We start from the raw sequence: 18,894 nt of genomic DNA, 5'->3' as shown, positions 1-18,894 counted from the left end.
TTCCAATCAGTATATTAGGACACTACAGTAAATGCAAAGACAATATTTTCAACAATAAGACATTAAATACTCATTTATTATTATACAAATTTTCATTACAGATTATTGTAACGAACTGATAATAACCAGCATTACACAATAAACTAAGTTTGAACCTTTCTTTATATAAAAGCGACAAAAATAACATTCTCATGTTCACATTAGTTTTTTAGGTGGTAAAAATCTAGATTTTTGGTCAACTAATCATGCGTATTCGAAAGTATCAATGTCAACTAATAACTAATAAGTTCTGGGGAAGTTTGAAGTTGTTTGTTGCGGAACCTGAATCAACTGTCCTTATTCTCCCCCCTCCTTCTATAGGGCTGTTTCTGGATGAGAATTACAATATTATATTCTACTTTAATATTATTATGAAGTACTTAACCTTATGAAGGAAAGCCAATTTCCATGGCGGTGTGGGTAGCGCAGCGAATCCAGGCCTGGGGATGTGTTTTCTTTGTGAGTGTCCCTTCATGAATTTAATCATATCATCAATTGATTCTCATCTTCGCGATTAGCCAAAAGTGACACAAAAGCGAAATAAAATAAACCAGCTCAATCAATTTGTGGAGGAAAGAAATTCTGTCCTTTATTTTCTTAGAACTTTGGTATCCACAGAGCGCTTTCAAATTGCCACAAACCAGTGGCGGATCCAGAAGTTACAGTTGGGAGGGGCGAATTTCATTCGAATGCCTCACCTCACCGAACCTCAATTCTAACACACACTTGCACTGCTATATATAAACAACATATTATACTGTAAACAGGAATGACGCTGTTTTTTGTGTTCTAGAAGATAGAGAATTGATTTGCAAAAATAGAGGTCGAGGAGTGGAATAGGTGGTTATTATTGTATCATAATTCCTCTTGACCTCCTATTGCCACAATGTAAACTGAATGAGCACATATGAGAAATATAGTGAATACGCAGAGAACACAAAAGTCTATTCCCTCAAGGGGTCTCAGTTCGATTTCATTTTTAAGCATATTGCACAGTGATTCAATACAAATTTAAACTGTAGTGTCTTTTCCGATTAGCTTATCTTGATCATAAAGTTGACTTATTTTATAAATATTCTCGAGCCTTTTAAATTTGGGGATAAAAGGCGGAACATCTGAGTCTCAAGCCCGACCCTGTGGCCGAGTGGTTAGCACATCGCGCTGCGATGCCAAGGGTCCCGGGTTCGAATCCCGGTCGGGCTTGGTTGTTTGTGAATGTCCATTCATCAATTTCATCATTTCATCACTCATCCCCATCTTCGCAAATTAGCCAAGAGGCACAAAACGCGAAGTAAAATAAACTAAATCAAATAAAAAAAAATCAAAATCTGAGTCTCAAAAATATCAGGTATAATATCATATCCAAGAACTGGCAGTTGGGAAAGGAGATCGCTCCCATGGCCCTCCCGGTGGATGCGCCTCCCACAAACAACAGAGTGTAAAAGTTATCTAAACCACCCCCACCCCCAAAGATCGTTGCTTTGTTTGAAGGACATTCACTTTTCTGTGTCTTTTGTTACGAGTCACGCGTCGTATACCCCGCGCTTTTCGTGAGGACCAATCGAAGACGTCTGGGACCAGCAGGAAGTCATCCCAGAATAGGCTTGCCTTTGCCATTGTGTGAGGTCGTCTGTGCGGTGGCCACTGGCCAGAATAGTTTGTCTGCTGAGTGGGTATTTGAAAGTGGAGATAAGAAAGCAACATTCAAAGGTAAGTAAGTTCAATAACGTTTTCAATATTTTTACACTGTAAGTTTTCTTTATACATATATGCTCAGATTGTCGTATCCGCAATGATTAGACCAAAATGTGTTTCACATTTCGAAATAATGACAGTACACAGTGAGAGGACATTGTGTAGCATACAGTGTGAGCCCTTTCAATATTCCTCGTCCGAGGATTGACATTCGTCATGGTTTGATTTGATTTGATTGATTTGTTTTATTTTACTTCGCGGTTTGTGCCTCTTGGCTAATTTTGAGAAGATGGGGATGAGTGATGAAATGATGAAATTGATAAATGGGCATTTACAAACAACCATGCCCAAGCGGGATTCGAATCCGGGACCCCTGGCGTTGCAGCTCGACGTGCTAAGATTCGTCATGGTGTCCCTATCTTTGAGCCCTGTAACCTGGAGCCTACTTTTGAGGGGGAAGGATGAAACCTGAGGCTTAACTTTGGGAGATTAGGGGAAGAGTCACGAAAAATTTTCCATCTCATAAAAATAGAGTCCAGGGATTATTTCATAAATAACTAGCGAAATCACAAATATTACTCTTTATTACTTTGCTCCTCAGGTCGCCTAACTTGAAGATTTTAACAAATGTGAAAATTTTGGGGGTCCTTGTCCCCGCCAATTTACGCCTATGGTTACGGAGACAGAGAAAACATGGTTTAAGTTCGTTTCCGTTCTTCCCACTCCCATTTTTGGAGAGAAATAACTGGAAAACTATAAGGATAAAAAATAAAATTTCAAGTGCACAAACGAAATTCTATCCAAGAAGTTGCTTGATTTTTCTTCCTCCATAATGGGGAGCTTTTAGTTGTTTAGTTTAGTTATTTCAATTGTAGAACGTAATGATTTTGTCCTTCATTTTAAAATTGGGGGCGAGGGAACTTGAAAAAATGCGCTGGGATAAAACTGTACGGGCTTCCCGAAGCCCCCCACCCCACCCCAAGTTCAATTTGTGAATACTCGAACGCTGTAATGTTGCAAACGAAAGTAAATGCGATACAATCCGGTACAAACAAAGGATAATCTTATGACATACTTTAAACAGAATATGTGTATGTTTGGGGGGACAACGTCACAAATGTTGACCGTACTACAATTATCACTGTTACTAGGATTCTCTATCATCTTTATTTCTTTCTCCGTTTTTCATATGTTTCAATTTTTCTTTGCTCTCTTGGTTCCTCTGTTTCCATTTCCGTTATTCTTCTTTACCTTGTCCCTCTCTCTTTGTGTTCTTCTGACCTTGTGTGATTCTCGCTGTGCTGTAAGCAATCCTAATTTTTAACTGTTGGCTATTTGTGTTAGGAGGAGATGGGCCAAAAATATTTCGTGGTGGGCTAGAGCCCGCTTTGGTGTCGACTATTCTGACTGCGACTGACACCTTCGTTTGGTGTGTGATGTTCCTAAAGTTGTAAAGTAACTTGTTGCACACAATTCATAATATTTCGTTATTGGCTGTCGGAACGTACCCCAGAGGGATTTGTAATTGATTTTTAAGTAAAGAGGCCAAAATAATGCAGTGGGATACTGTGGGACGTAAAGTTAATTTCCATGGGAAATATTATTTACAAAACAGGCTTCTGTAAGAGTTTATAAGATTTGTAAGGTGCTGCTTAAACTCACTTCATTCATTCGTTGTAGTCGATTGCGTCTAATATCACAATTTTTTAAAGGAAAAAAGACACATTGTAAGCAAGGGCGTGAAAGTTAAATATACAATGACCATGGCCGTATTTAGAGGGGGGGTTCTAGGGTTCAACCCCCCCCCCCAAACTTCTGACATGTTGCATTAATGGATGTTCAGAAACCAAAATCTGTAACAAATTTTCAATTTTTCTTTCGAAGCATCACAAAAATACAAGGAGACAATGTTGAAACGATCGAGCTTGAATTTTCATACATTTGGAATTCTGAAAGTTGAGTGAAACAGGATTTATTCTCGGAATCGCAGCCCGCCCGCGGGCCCTCCATTATCACTTCTGCTGTCATCTTTCCAGTGTTGCTCCTGCGTTACAAGGAATATAGACTGAAGATTCCCTTATGATTGTCCCAAAATTCCCTTTCCAGATTTTAAATTCCCCGTCCGATAAAGTCGAAAATAAATCCCCCTTGATAGGAGTTCAAACCTAGTACCTCCAGTTTCGTAGCGCATTACGTTCACGATTGAGGTTACAATCCATGCACCAGGCTAAGCTTTTAAAGAGAATAACTGGTTCTACACTTTTCAAAATTCCAAAAATTTAATTTTAAAGTCAAACAACAAAAACTTTATGACTAAAATTTCCATCTAACTTTTAAAGTATTTTCTTGAAGGTATCTAAAGTTTAATGACGAAGTAAAATAATTGTGCATTACAGTACACACTGTATGAAACGTAAAAAAAAAGAAAGAAAGAAACTTATGCTGGATATTCACTCATCTGCTGGATTGAGTAAGCCCCCTCAAGGATATAACAATAATATAATAATAATAATTATTATTATTATTATGGAATAAAATTGTTTTATTATTATGAAATTTTAATTATTATTGTACATTTATTATTATTATTTCTATTATTCAAATTTCTGGCTACGCCCTCGGAATAATTATGAATTAACCCCCCCCCCCACGAAATTTTTCCCTGCCTACGACCATGACAATGACATTAATTTTTGGGAGCAATGAACGCCTTCCCACACTCAGACGCTGATATTCGTGAGGTTTTCTGTAGTGTGCGTCCATAGTATCTTCAAATTTTCGGTCCTTGGGGGATTCTAAACATTAACAATTTAAGTTAAGGAAACTTACAATTTCAAGCAGCAGATAGAATTTCTTTTAGAGTGTTGTCTTAGATTTCTTTTACACATAAATATGGTTGTGTAACATAACATTTTAAGCATTATTTCAATTTTCAACTCCTTTTCAGGAATGTGCCATGCATAGAGCAGTGGATACGGATAATGCCCACAAACACACTTGCCTTAGTTCCAACCTACACTGAACATTAAGCCACTCTTTGCTGAGAGCAGTTTTTCAAGGATCCTGCATGGGTTTGGTTTACACAGATATGCAATGTAAGTAGAGTAGTTCAAATCTAATTTTGTTCTTTTTTCAAGGGAATTTATTATTCATTATTTTCATAAGTTTTAAGCTGTAGGAACTTGAAATGACAGAGGTCTCTTAGGAAGTAAGCTTATATGCTGAGATGGGAAGACCAGTGGCGACCACTATATGTACCCAGGTGTAGCACACGCTAGAGGTGGTCAGCTAGTATTGAACATTTAGTCAACATGGTGAGTGTGAAAAGAAAATGAAAGTGTCAAAAGTACATGCATACTTAAATACATGTATCAAGGAGTCCGATGTTCGATACTCGGTAGCGGTTCATAATGGTTCAGATCTCACTTTGAACTTTAGGTCCAGTCCCGATTAGCCTTTCTGTGATTAAATTGGTCTTAGAAACAAATTCAAACAACAAATCTGGAAATAGGAAAGGGTGGGTGGGTGTCTCAGCTTCGGTCTTTTCTGTTTCAAAGGGAGTGTTCGCCACTGGGAAGGACAGTACTCATAGTTATACACATTGTAGGCTGGAGTGTGAAACTTTGTTGTGGCTGTCTTAAGAAGTATTTTGAAATTGATATGGCATACTAATTACACAATGTGTACAGCGAGATGTTAAAATATTACCAGGCAAGTTGTTCATAATTTTCAATATTTTTTGACGTCCCATGTGTATTTAAGGAATTGAACTCCATTGAACTTTTCCTGGAAATATTTATGCATCTCACTCTTTACATACCTTTCCTAATATCTTTGTTACACAATTAATTTCATGGAGGATTAGTGAAAAAAAATATGGTTGACTAGACCACACAGCAAATATACTTCTGTGTCAGCATCTTTAATTTCTGAGAATCGATTGCTGCTTGTGTACAATTTAGTGTTCTTATAGATGTGGGATGAAGTAAGTGATTCATACATTTTATTTGTTTTCTCTTTTCAACTTGCAAAGTGAGGGTCTGTGATGCTACATTTATTGGCTATCAGTTACCCTGTGAAAGCCTACATACACATTTTGTCTTTGGAAATTAAATTCACTTTGAGAAATTATGTAGAAGAAAACAAACAGATAAAGAAATTAATTCTTATTTGAAAAGTATCTAAACTTTCATCATTCTGGGTTTCTTTCATTCAATCTTCCACTGTATGTATAGACATTCCTTAGGAGAATTTAAATTGCTGGGGGGATCCAAATGATACTAACTTTGCATGATAATTAACTTTTATATGTTAAATCTACTTGAACGCTTCAAATAGTCTTCCATCTATTAACAAATATAGTTGTACAATAAACTGTTGTATTGAAGAAGTTAAAGTTTTGCTACTTTCAAGATTAATCTAATTTAAATTTATTCCTTATTTCAGGCATTGAATGCTGTTTAACTAAAATAACCACCTCTGATGTTTGAAGATGATCCTGATTTTGTAAATGGAAATGTAAGTAAATACATCAATTAACCTGTATGTAATCTGAAAATGTCAGAATCACATAAATAGAACTAGGAACGTAAAATATAATGCTGCGTGTGGGAACCATACATACACACCTTTCATTTTGTAATTAATAATCTTTGGATATGCATTTCCAAAATGCACCTTAACATAAATATACAAATTATAATCTTTATGTATTTCTTTCGTAGCCTACTAAACTTTTAATATAACTTTATTTCTGCTACTTGAAAACAGAATCATATCCATGATTTTATTTTTGGAGAGTTGAACTTTCATATAGCTATGTCTTATTTCTATAGAAAATATTTAAAATTGTCAAGGGTATGTGTCTCTTGACTGCTGGGTGAAGGGATGGAATGAGGCATCCACTCACTTCTCCTTCTGGCACTGTGCCTGTTACATGCTAGTATAATGTACAGAATAATCTTTTTGCCTTTTCGCTACATGATGTTTACACATACACTTTGACAGGACAGAACTACAGGGTGCAAAATCATTGAAAACTGGTGGGGGAACAAAGTTCTTAATCTACATTCCCCCACTCCGCCACATATGTGTATTATTAAAAGTAAATTAATTTGTTACTTTTATACATATCAGATATTATAAAGCAGCCAACTAATTCCTTTAGTAACTTGGTTAAAGATGTTATAAATTATGAAATAGTTGAAGTGCTTTTATTATGTGTAAGTTTTTGTTTTGTTTGTGCTTTATGTTAATATAAATCAATTAGATTTCATAGTTATAATTTTCTTGCATTCTTGTCTTACTTTAATTGTGCGTATTGTAGATTTGTTAATGATCTCTTGAGAGAGAAAGCATTCAATACTCACAACTACACTAATTTGTGTGTTCGATATTATACTTAGTACAGTATATTTGAAATTAAAAGTAATTGCTTATCTTTCGTTTGTTATAACAAAAAATCTTCCCCCCGGAAATTTTTGGTGGGGGGATTTTTGAGGCCAAGATTGTTGGTGGTGGGAAATCCCCCTGTCCCTCCAGGATTTCACACCCTGCAGAACTAACAGAAACACAAGAAAGCTAAAGCTAAACACTCAAAAATTAGTAAAAAATTATTTTTCACACCAACATTGAATGGTAGTGTTTGAGCTCTTAGGCGACACCAGAAAGGTGTTTGTGCGTGTGTGTTGGGGGGCAACCCATTGACTTAACTTAATAGTAGAACAAATATTAACAATAAGAATCATGGTTATGATAATAATTTTACAGTAATAACTATTATAACAAAAAAATAAAATTATATTATTATTATTACTATTATTAAATCATTTGGGAGGACTACTAGATGAATGAATATCAAGTACAACTTTTCCTTATGATTATATTTTTTTTTTTTACATTTTATACAGTTAGTGTACTGAAATGCACAGTTATTCTGTTTTATCTTTAAGTTTTAACTTTTCAATAAAAGCTTTCTAAACATTATTTATGTTATAACAACTTCTGCTTTTTGTGACTTGAAATGGCCGATGGCAATTCCAGGGGGTGGGGGTCAACGGATATGTTCCACCTCCATCCCGACACCGATGTTTCAGCACAAAATATTATCCTAAAGTGTGCCATTTCCAGTTATATACTGTGGCGTGCCCAGTAGTCAGCCCTCATTTCGATATTTTTTCCTGCCTGTTTATAGCCTCATCATCACCCTCCTTGCTTATGAAATAAAAGCATGCATGTTTATATTACCTTTGCATAATAGGGTGACATAATCTTAGTCTCTCCACCTGTTCATTCAATCAGTGGCGTACACAAGAGGGGTTACTGGGTTTAACCCCCCCCCCGAGCTTTAAATATTATGGGAAATGCTGTGTAAAATAAATTGCCAATTTAGCGCTACCTCATTCAATGTAGAAACTGATCAGCTTGAGGGCCTCCCCGATGGTGCAGTGGTAGGTCGTTGCCTTATAATCAAGGGGTCCCGGGTTCGATACCCTGTGGAGGCACATAGTGGTTCGGATCCCACTTTGAACCGCAGGTCCAGTCTCGATTAGCCATACTGTGCATAAAGTGGACTTAAAACACCAACTCAATCTATCAATTGACAGCTTGACTGATTGATTTTGTTTATTTTTCTTCGCATTTCTGCTACTTTTGGGCTAATTGCGAAGATGAGGATGAGTGATGATATGATGGAATGGATGAAAGGACACTCACAAAGAACACCTGTGCTCAGGCTGGAATTCGAACTCGACACCCCAGGCGTTTCAGCATGCTTTCCTAATTACTCATCCACGAAGGCTGGCTACTTAAGCTTGAATCATTTTGTATGCACACATCACTCGTATACTTTTCAGGGAAGTATTAAGATTCATAAATGTTATAAGTACATTCTAAACTATCACACTCTGACCTAAATACATTCTTGGTTATATTCTTATTTACTCTTACATTTTTTTCTCCTTTCAGATCATGGACGCCTTTCCATACAGACATTTTAAAGGAATACAGCATGCATATTTTTAGCAATGAAGTAAAATTGGCACTGAAAAATCAATCCTCTTTTTTTGGATAAAATTGTGAGAACTATGTTGAATTATTGCAAGATGAAATGTACGAATATTGTAAATAAAGTTGAATTTTTTGCTAACTGTAACTTTATTTCTTCAACCTAATCTTTGGGGCGAAAAAAATTAAGCTCTGTATTTGAAATAGAGTGGTTAAAAATTATGTATATGAACATTTATAAATTCTACTAAATTTGCTCTGCCTTCTTAAGAATGTACATTTTCCTTTCTAATTAATTTATTAAAGTACTGAAATAGGTTCTAAAAGCACCAAAAATCACTCACATTGTAATGATTGTGGCATTGAACTGAGTGTCCAGAAACAAAAGCAAAGGAAAGGTAAGGTTGAATTATTGCTTAATGTGTATGCATTTAGTGGCAAGGTAGTATTTTTCAGAGATTATCCCCTTACCATGTATTAATATACTTCCATCCAAAGTATACATAAAATTTATCTACGGATATACAAATATACAGTATTTTGTTGTGTTAAGTATGTCATTTATTTATCCTAGCAATGTATGTGAGCATGAGTGTTGCTTTCCAAACAGTACAGAAAAATTTGTTATTTTTTAATTAACTTCTGAAGATTAATCCCCTTCATGTTATATTGTACACGCAAGGACACTTCTGGGTTGTAAGAGCACCATTGACTTTCAATTAAATCATTACAACCCAGCAGTGTATGTGACTGTACATATATCCAGTCCCAATTGGCTTCTAATCATCAAGTGGAAGTTCCAAAAAAGACTTATTGGAAAATATGTATGTACATTAAAAGTTGCGGCTTTTTTGTATGATTTAGAAATCGATACATAATATTCCTTGCAAGCTTCATGTAATTTATGGATGGCTTGTTCTTCTACATGAATACCTTGGTGAGCGTGCCGCATCTAGTTTCCTCTATGTTTTTTAAGCTTTGTCAAAATTTAATGCTGAATTGAATGGTATTCTTTTTATAAAGAAGACAATTAATCACATTAAAATCTGAACGCATTAAATGAAGAAACACTGTTTCCCCTGTGATGTCGTATATTATACAATGCAAGAGTTAACATTGCATTTCTCTACTTTGATACATTTGCCATCTGGGAAGAAATTACAATGAAGTTATGATTGCTCTATCTTATTCTGAATTCATATTGGATAAGATAGAAAAGATCTGACTGATTCTTCAAGGTTAAAGGTAAGCATTATTATACTAAACGAAGATCATTTACCTCTTCCTCACGAACCCCTCAAACTCACCGTATGGGAGGAAAAACACACTCTATACTATGGTGAGAAAACTCACCCTATGGGAGGAAAAGCACACTCTATACTAGGGTGAAAAAACTCACCCTTATGGGAGGAAAAACACACTATACTAGGGTGAGAAAACTCACCCTTATGGGAGGATAAACACACACTATACTAGGGTGAGAAAACTCACCCTTATGGGAGGAAAAACACACTATACTAGGGTGAGAAAACTCACCCTTATGGGAGGATAAACACACTCTATACTAGGGTGAGAAAACTCACCCTTATGGGAGGAAAAACACACTCTATACTAGGGTGAGAAAACTCACCCTTATGGGAGGAAAAACACACTCTATACTAGGGTGAGAAAACTCACCCTTATGGGAGGATAAACACACTCTATACTAGGGTGAGAAAACTCACCCTTATGGGAGGATAAACACACTCTATACTAGGGTGAGAAAACTCACCCTTATGGGAGGATAAACACACTCTATACTAGGGTGAGAAAACTCACCCTTATGGGAGGAAAAACACACTCTATACTAGGGTGAGAAAACTCACCCTATGGGAGGAAAAACACACTCTATACTAGGGTGAGAAAAACTCACCCCAATATGGGGTGTGGAAACTCACCTTTTGGGGACGGCTATTTGTGACAAGCCAAACTCACCCCAAAAGGTGAGTTTCCACACCTTTATTTTTTTCAGTGTACACACACAAAAAAAATGATCAGCGAACGCCACATCTTCCAGGTATTCCAAGAAAGTTTACACTACACAGAAGCATTTATCACTTGTTACGACAGTGATAAAAGTGTCTCCAAGCTTCTTGAAATGCATTTTTAATGCTGACATGTGTGATTTATGTCATGTTATTATGTAAATCCCAACGAATCTCTCTCTTAGAATAAGCTATGCATATAAGCGTATACAGTATCGAGCGGAAGGATAAAGCGTCGTTATTTAATGAGATGTGATGGACGCTAACTTCGGTGTTTCTCGGAACTACGTATTTAAAACTTCCTACCCAAAGAATAATTTGTACAGAATACTTAAGTAATGATGGGATATAATGCGCAGTGGCAATGTTTGCAAATATCCTTATTTCCGTACTATTTTTTTCAGTCACGCACACGCACAGTTTAACTGAAAAGGACGTGTGCACATAGCATATTTCTATCGGTTCTCTCTTACGTTTGGTTACGAGATGATCAAGGTGGGTGATTAGATAAACACTTTGAAACACTCAAATCCTGGCCGCCAATTTGAACTCGGGACCTTCATTGACCACTCAAATACGATCGGTGTGCTACAAGGACACAAGAGTCTCTACGCAACAGGAAAAAGGAATTCCCCTAGAATCTAATCATAGTTGACCAAGGGGTATCTAGTCGCTATAAAGAATAAATGGTTAAATCTGGTTGTAACTCAATCGTTTAATAAGTTTGAGTTTGTATTTTAAGTCCACTTTATGCACAGATAGGCTAATCAGAACTGCACCTACAATTTAAAGAGAGATCCGAACCACTATGTGCCTCCACTGGGTATCGAACCCGGAATTCCTTAATTACAGGGCAACGACGTTAACACTACGCCATCGGGGAGGGCCCAATTGTTTGACGAAAGAAATCTATAAATATTGTAGTTAGAAATGAAGGGTGTGGTTGTGAAACTAGCACCTTTGAGAGAATCTGCCTGGAGCCCTAGGAGAACTGTGGTGTACAAATTTGCCACTAACTGGGTATTTCCGTGGAGGATAATTCTGATAGTAAAGTAGTTTTGATAAAATTTTTGTATCATACTTAACAGTTTACCAAAGTCTTGGACACTAAGATTTCTCTCGTGTCGATTTAAGGCCGTCTCTGTACCATCCCTAGTGACGTAAATAAATCTCGCACACTTTTGTCTCGCCAGGGATGGCATCCTTCTTATTTTCATAATCTTCACCGTGTGAAGTAACGTTAACACCGTAACGCCAGTCTCCGCTCACGACATCTTACGTCATATCACGAATGCGCGTCCTACTTTAGCTATGCAGATTCACGGAAAGAAAATAGTCCCAATTTCCAACAGGAACAAAAAAAAAAAAAAAAAAAATAAGCATACGCAAGGCAACAGAGATGCCAGCTGTGAACAGAAGCGGACAGCACGGAAAGAATGTCTGCTGAGGAAACTCGAAGGTACAATGGTAGAACACGATGTCATGACGAGACGCCAGCTGGTTATGGTCATTAATTTTCTATTCTAGCAGACCATTAATATAACAAGGTCAATGGAACCCTATCTGCATTCACTAACAATTGTTCCTTCCTTTTGCTTACCCCAATTCTTAACTAATGAAAAGGTTTCCTCCTTCCTATGGTTTGAACTTCGAGAACAACAGAAGAAACGATGTTGAGATGAACCTCAAAAGAACTGACAAAAAAAAGTAAAGTGTTCCCCTGTGCTTAGCACCACGCCATGAAGGCGTATAGGAGATGTGGAGTTAGGGCACCACACTTTCTTGATCACGGCCGAATGTGAAGGGGTTGTGATCAGCACCACGCCCCTGGCCGCCTTTACCCCCCAGAGTTTCCTCCAGGTACCCACTTTATACGACGCTGGGTGGGCGACGGAGCCGCTTAACAGGTGGAAAAAATCCCGGTTCTCCCCCGCCGGGGATCGAAGCAGGGTCTCTCGCATGGTAGTCAGACACCCTAAGGAACTGACAAGGAGCGGCAAAAATGATTTGCTCTTGCACAGGATGGGTACAGACGGAAAGCTTCTGTTGCAGCGATAATGAACCTTCGGGCTTATGAATGCCAGGTAATTAGTTTCACCACAAAAGGCATATCATACAGTTATTCTAATTGATATCGTCGATTTCTCCCACTTTTTATGCCTGAATTGTATTGTCTTCCGTGTGCTAGTGGGCATTTAAATCAAAATTTTGGGTGCGTCAGCTCTTGGGCTATTTGCTCCCGCTAGATTACATGGGAACGCGTCCCTTACCTAAAATAAATTCAACACGAATCTCCGAGGACTAAAATAACCTCACCTAGGTAAAAAATGATGCTGTAAAGAGGCGCTCAGCTCATATAAGGACTAAACACACAGCCCTACAGACGAATATACAGACTGTATGTCCACACGCCAGAGCATCAATGGCCGGCAACAATGCAGTTACCGGGTGTGAAGTGATGCTGACTCTTGGGTGCCTTCTGCGATAGTCACCCCCTCACATCCTACAATCCCAATTCAAATCCACTACATGCTCAGAACGGCTAATCGAGAGTAAACCATATGACAGATCATAAGTTCTCGAGTTCTAAAATGTTGTGTAAAATTTAATTGTATACGAGTTCAATCACGCTGTACAAATTATAACTTTGCAAGTGATGTGAACAAAAGCCATATTGGCAATCAGGCTGTATAAATTATAACTCTGAGAGCGACGTAAAGAAAAGCCATACTGGCAATCACGATGTAAAAAAGACAGTAATGGCAGTGTGGTGATATTTTGTGGATTAGCTGATGGAAGCCGTGGTTGTAAATATTTGCGATGCACGTGAATCCGATTGTCTTGGAATGATTTAAAGCATGTTTGCATGTGAAACCTAATAAAAACCTGAAATTACTAACCAAATACTTGTTTTTGACAATTAGGTTGGTCCCGACTGTTCTCCAGCCGCAGGCAGTACTACGAGAATTGGTGGGCGGTCACAAGCAGTTTCAAGTGGGATTCGCTGAACCTGTAACCACCGAGGATCGAACCCGGGATCCCTTGATTACAAGGCGACATCGTTATCGGGGAGGCTATGGTGTGGCGTGTCACGTGGAAGAACCTGAGGTGGGGTGATCTCAGATGAAAAGAGGTTGTGAGTCTGGATAGATGCGTCTCGATCAATGACGGCGCCGTAAAAAATAATGTGGAGGCAGAAGGGAAAGTATTTCTGAGGTGTGTCACAATTAATGTACTCCAAAATACCAGAAAAATGCATGTTTCGGCTACAAAAGCATTTGCTGAGGAACTGGCTGGTTGACAAGGATTTCTGTCACTTTGTCTCGAGTTTGGAATATAGCTTGTTGACTGTTGTCTACGTCATAGTTTACACTAATGTACTTGCTAGGACATTGTTTCTTCCCCTAATTGGCTAACGAGCTTGAGACCTCCAACTGAGACAATACAAGTTTACGAACACATTATGTAGGAATTGTCCTACTTTTAACGGCGGTTCGATCGCGATTTCATCCTCCACCTCGGTGGCCGATGCGCACAGAATGCATCAAATCAATACACGCTTGGTGTATCAATTGACTCACTTAAACGTGTAATTTTGGTATCTTTGAAATCAACTGCTCAACTGATGCATTCTTAGTGCATCCCGCGGAACACCAGCTCATAAAGGTACCCTTTGATGTATTTCCCTGCACTGAAATAACCCATTTGTTTCCATCAACAAATCATGTTTGGTTAATCCTTTTGGTAACTTTAAACAAAACAAAATAGTAGCATTTACCACACGCAAATTGGGCCAAACAAATATGAACGATAACTAGAATATACTTCTGGTGAACAGTCATTTGTTTATCGCGTATTTAAACCAATGTCTGATTACGAGAAACTACTTTTTTGGATATTTCAAACACACTTTTCCCTCTGTGTGTATATTTGCATACACCAAAAGTACATCATTAGTACGTTATGCACTTTAATTTGTTACTGGAGTCAACATATTTCTGTCAATTGATGATGTGCCCGGATTGGGCATTCCTCTGCGAGCGTCCCTTTATCGTGATTGGTCCAAAGAGTGAAGAGTGACGCAAAATACGAACACGAGAATGCAATACCATCCTATAATGAAGCACTGCAACATAAAAATCAGTACCAGTACAAACTTAAAATACTGGCAACACTGATTTGGGCAGTTGTTCGCAGTTGGTCAATGAATTGAGTGATAAAACTGCTTCTGAGATCACGCCTACTGGCCAAGCCCGTTTTACGATTTCCTGTTGACTCCGAAGAGTATTTTTAAGGAAAGGGATAAAAAGACCAAGCTCCAGTTGAAAGTGGTCCTTCACATCCACCACAGAAACCTTGAAGCAGTTCAACGGCGTCTTATCTCTTCACGCTAACGTGGTTGCAAAAGCCAAGAGCGTTTGATAACATGGCAACAGGCGAATACAGAACAATCAGCCTACATTATCAGTGTCACGCGCATTCACTACAAATTTTGTTCCGTTTTTACCCAATCACAAGCAGACAAAAATGGTTGTGTACACGTGCGCATTACGCTTGTTTTCGGCAAATGGTAATTATGGTAATGAAATGAATGAAGGCCTCCTCGATGGCGTAGGGGAAGCGTAGCCGCCTTCCAACCAAGGGATCGACGGATCGATACCCGGTGAACACACACAGTGATTCGGAACCCACTTTAAACTGTAGATTCAGTCCTGATTAACCAAATCTGTGCACATAGTGGATTTAAAACCTCAAAGAAACGATTAAGTTGTACTTGAATTTTTGTCATTCAGTGTCGCTCTTGAGTTTTAGGTTGATCGCGACAATGAGGACTAGTGATGAGTAGAAATGAAATTGACGAATTGACACAAAGAATGCCCAGACCGGGAACTTCGGTGGTGAGTCCATATGACGTGCTCAGCCACCGAGCCAGGGAGGGGAACCGGCCTCCGTGGCGTAGTGGTTAGCACATCGCGCCAAGACACCAGAGGTCCCGGCCTGGGCATGGGTGTTCTTTGTGAGTGTCCCTTCATCAATTTCACCGTATCATCACCATTTCCATCTTCGCGATTAGCCAAAAGTAGCAGAAAAGCAAAGTAAAATAAACCAAATCAAGAGAGGAGGGGAGGAGAAGATTCACAACGAAGCGCTCATGGCCAGGGTAGGATTCGAACCCGGAACTTGAAACTGGCAGACGAGACGACACTCAATGAGCTGGGCTATCGAAGCGACATCAGAATTTCAGCACTTATTTTAAAGGCAAGTTACTTCTCCCAAACACACGTTCCATATGAAATATCAAAGGTAAACAATTAACATTGCCACTTGAATTCAATCTACGAAAGCACACTGTGCAAATATACGTAGTTTTTCCTTCGTACCCATTCATCTCTGTCCATAAAATTCTGCAAATGATAAATGCTCCGCTTATCGCCTTCTTTCAGTATTGAATCAACTCCATTCGGGTCATCTCATGACCAGATGACCGTTATCAAGAACTTTGTCTAACACTGCATATGCGTTATGGGGAAACGCATTTCCCCCACTCCAGTAGAACAAACCTTATCAGAATTTTCTCTGCATCGCATATCCCCATGACTCAGCCTTCGCCTTTCTTATCTAACACCAACATTTATATTTGGTCACCTCCCCTGCTCACCAATCTGTGCATTTGGTTCTAGGCAGCACAGTCGCTATTATATATATATATATATAAACACCTGCCCTCTTCGGGAACATCGCTTGAATTTGGAATTCTGATATTTTTCTAACAAACTTGTACCAGTCTTGCTTGTAACTATCAGTTCCATATTATAATTACTGCATGTATTCTCACTGTAATGAAATCTAGGAAATTTGAAATTTCTGCCCGACAGTAACATTCCGGAGACGGAGGGGATTAACTTTCCCTGGGTCCGTTTCGAACGCCAATGACATCTCCTAAAGCCACTATTTTTTTGTAAACTGACTCGCAGTAATATAAAATACCTGATTTGTTTGAAACCTAAACTTGCACACCCAACGGCGAAAGAAAACAGTATTCGAATTGTCCACCACCATTTTCATTCGGTCTGAATTACAGAATGTGATGACAATGAATTGAAATAAAGACGTCAATAAGCAGAGATTAATGCCTGCTTCGAATCAACATAGTTTCATTCCTTAAAACAACGCAGGATGTATTGGTTGGTTGGTTGATTTGGCGTTTTAAGTCCACTTTACGCACAGTAACGCTAATCGGGACTGGACCTACAGTTTAAAGTGGAATCCGAACCACTATGTGCCTCCACCGGGTATTGTACCCGGGACCCCTTGAAACGCAGGATGTAGAATAAGAAAGTAATGAAATTAGCGATGGACAATTTGCCTCTTTGCCGTTGTCTGTACGTCATAATAGATTAAGCCAGTGTACGTTGGAGGGACAACCACTAACATTTACAATGTGTTTTAATACTTATTAACAGAGGCCGGATCTTTAGGTGCAAACAAAGGTGTCAAAATAAACCAAAATAGGAAAACCTTAAGTACATTTATGTGTATCATATAATTTTTCATTTTAGACATTACAAAGAAAGTATTGTGAGAAATTAAATTTACTTTGATTGCATATACAGGACATTCACCAGTAGAGAATCCTTGAGTTTTTACCTTCACTCATCCCTGGCACTGGTTTCTGAATACAAAAGGATTGAGTTGTACTGAATTATGTTGTACCTTTCTATGTTGGGGAACTCAAAGCTTAATCGTTTATCGGCCAGGAAGTGTTTCTATGCGGAGAATGACCTCTCCACGTCAACAGACACTAAGGGGGAAATCTACAGAAAAATCTTGTCCTTTTATGATAATCCGTCACCACTTACAACTCATAATATGTCCGGATTTTTGGCCAAACTCTGTTCTAGTTTGTGAAGAGCAAATCCTTGACGACTGTTCTTGGTTTCTGTGAAGATCAGTCACTGTTCAGTGGGTGATAGTTCTCCTTCCTCCAGTTGCTTTATGGATGCACGATTTAGTTTAAAGAAGTGAACACAAAACAACTCTCGCTGTAAAGAGGGATCGAGCACCATTTCTTTCAGTTTCGTTGTGGCTGCTGAACTTCCCTCGCCAAGATTATTGACAAAATTTGTGATTTTTTCAAAGTTCTCAGCATAAAAGACACTGCTTTATATACACTTGCCCCCAGGAGTGCCCACAGGTTTGGTGGGGGGGGATTATGGCGCAGGCTGCGCCATAGAGATTTTTTTGGGGGATCTTTTTTCCTTCAAATAATTTAAAATTCAACATTTATACATTTTTCCAAATATATGTAAAAGTTTTACATCTTAAATGCACCATATTTAATCCATTAGATTAAATATTAGGCCTTAATTGACACATGGGTTCTAGGGGGGATTATGAATTATACTTGGGAGGGACAGTATCCAACTCTAGGTCTTAGATTATGGCGGGTATTTTATTTAGAGGGGGATTGGGCATTAAATTGAGAAGGGTATACAATTATTGTGTATTACTACGAGTATTTTCTTAGACTGTTGTGGAAATTCTGGTGTGGAGACTGAGAATTTAATTTTTGGAGGAGGCAATATCCTATTTTCAATATCAACAGTAAGTCTAAATTTGACATGGAAATTTTGGTAGGATTGAGTATTAAATTTAAAGGGGGAGATAGGAAGCTCTTGATAAAGTGTTAAATCTTAGATTGTCAAGGTATTTCTGTAGTGGAGAGAGAGTTCGAACATTAAATTTTGGAGACTGTATTTAGCGATATGCTATCCACAAGTTTTCTACCCCGAACGTGCCAAAAGAGAAGCTGGAAAAGACGAAATATCTCGGGATCTTAAGAAAGTATTGACACCCTATTAAATTAATATTCTTGAGCGCCTTGAAAGAAAAGGATGAAAAAATTTTCTTGCTCGCTTCGCTCGCATTCTTATGTTCCGAGAATGTGTGTTTGGCGCTTTACTGAGGTCAATGTGAATTTTTATACTATAGCTGGATTACGAGACAAGCGATATTCTCGATTATGATGAACGATTTTAGGGGCGGTCTTGAGTGATGGGCATCCCTGTTCAGGGAGGAGGGCGAGATCAAGTATAGTGTTGAGGAAAGCTAAGGAAATAGTTACTTTCGG

General features: G+C 38.3%; 1 protein-coding gene and 1 long non-coding RNA gene across 4 annotated transcripts in view; one reads left to right on the top strand and one right to left on the bottom strand.

Moving 5' to 3' along the window:
* DIP2 (disco-interacting protein 2) overlaps window positions 1-18,894 on the bottom strand; it is a 513,412-nt gene that overhangs the window by 482,970 nt on the left and 11,548 nt on the right. The gene's annotated exons all lie outside the window — the stretch shown is intronic.
* LOC145998565 (uncharacterized) lies at window positions 1,684-6,252 on the top strand. Its single transcript, XR_014443329.1, has 3 exons — window positions 1,684-1,749; window positions 4,682-4,829; window positions 6,181-6,252. It is a non-coding gene; the product is annotated as an uncharacterized LOC145998565 (long non-coding RNA).

This window comes from Lepisma saccharinum, chromosome 14 (genome assembly GCF_977018435.1).
Source record: "Lepisma saccharinum chromosome 14, izLepSacc3.1, whole genome shotgun sequence".
NCBI lineage: Eukaryota > Metazoa > Arthropoda > Insecta > Zygentoma > Lepismatidae > Lepisma > Lepisma saccharinum.
This window is presented reverse-complemented; position numbering and strand designations above follow the sequence as displayed.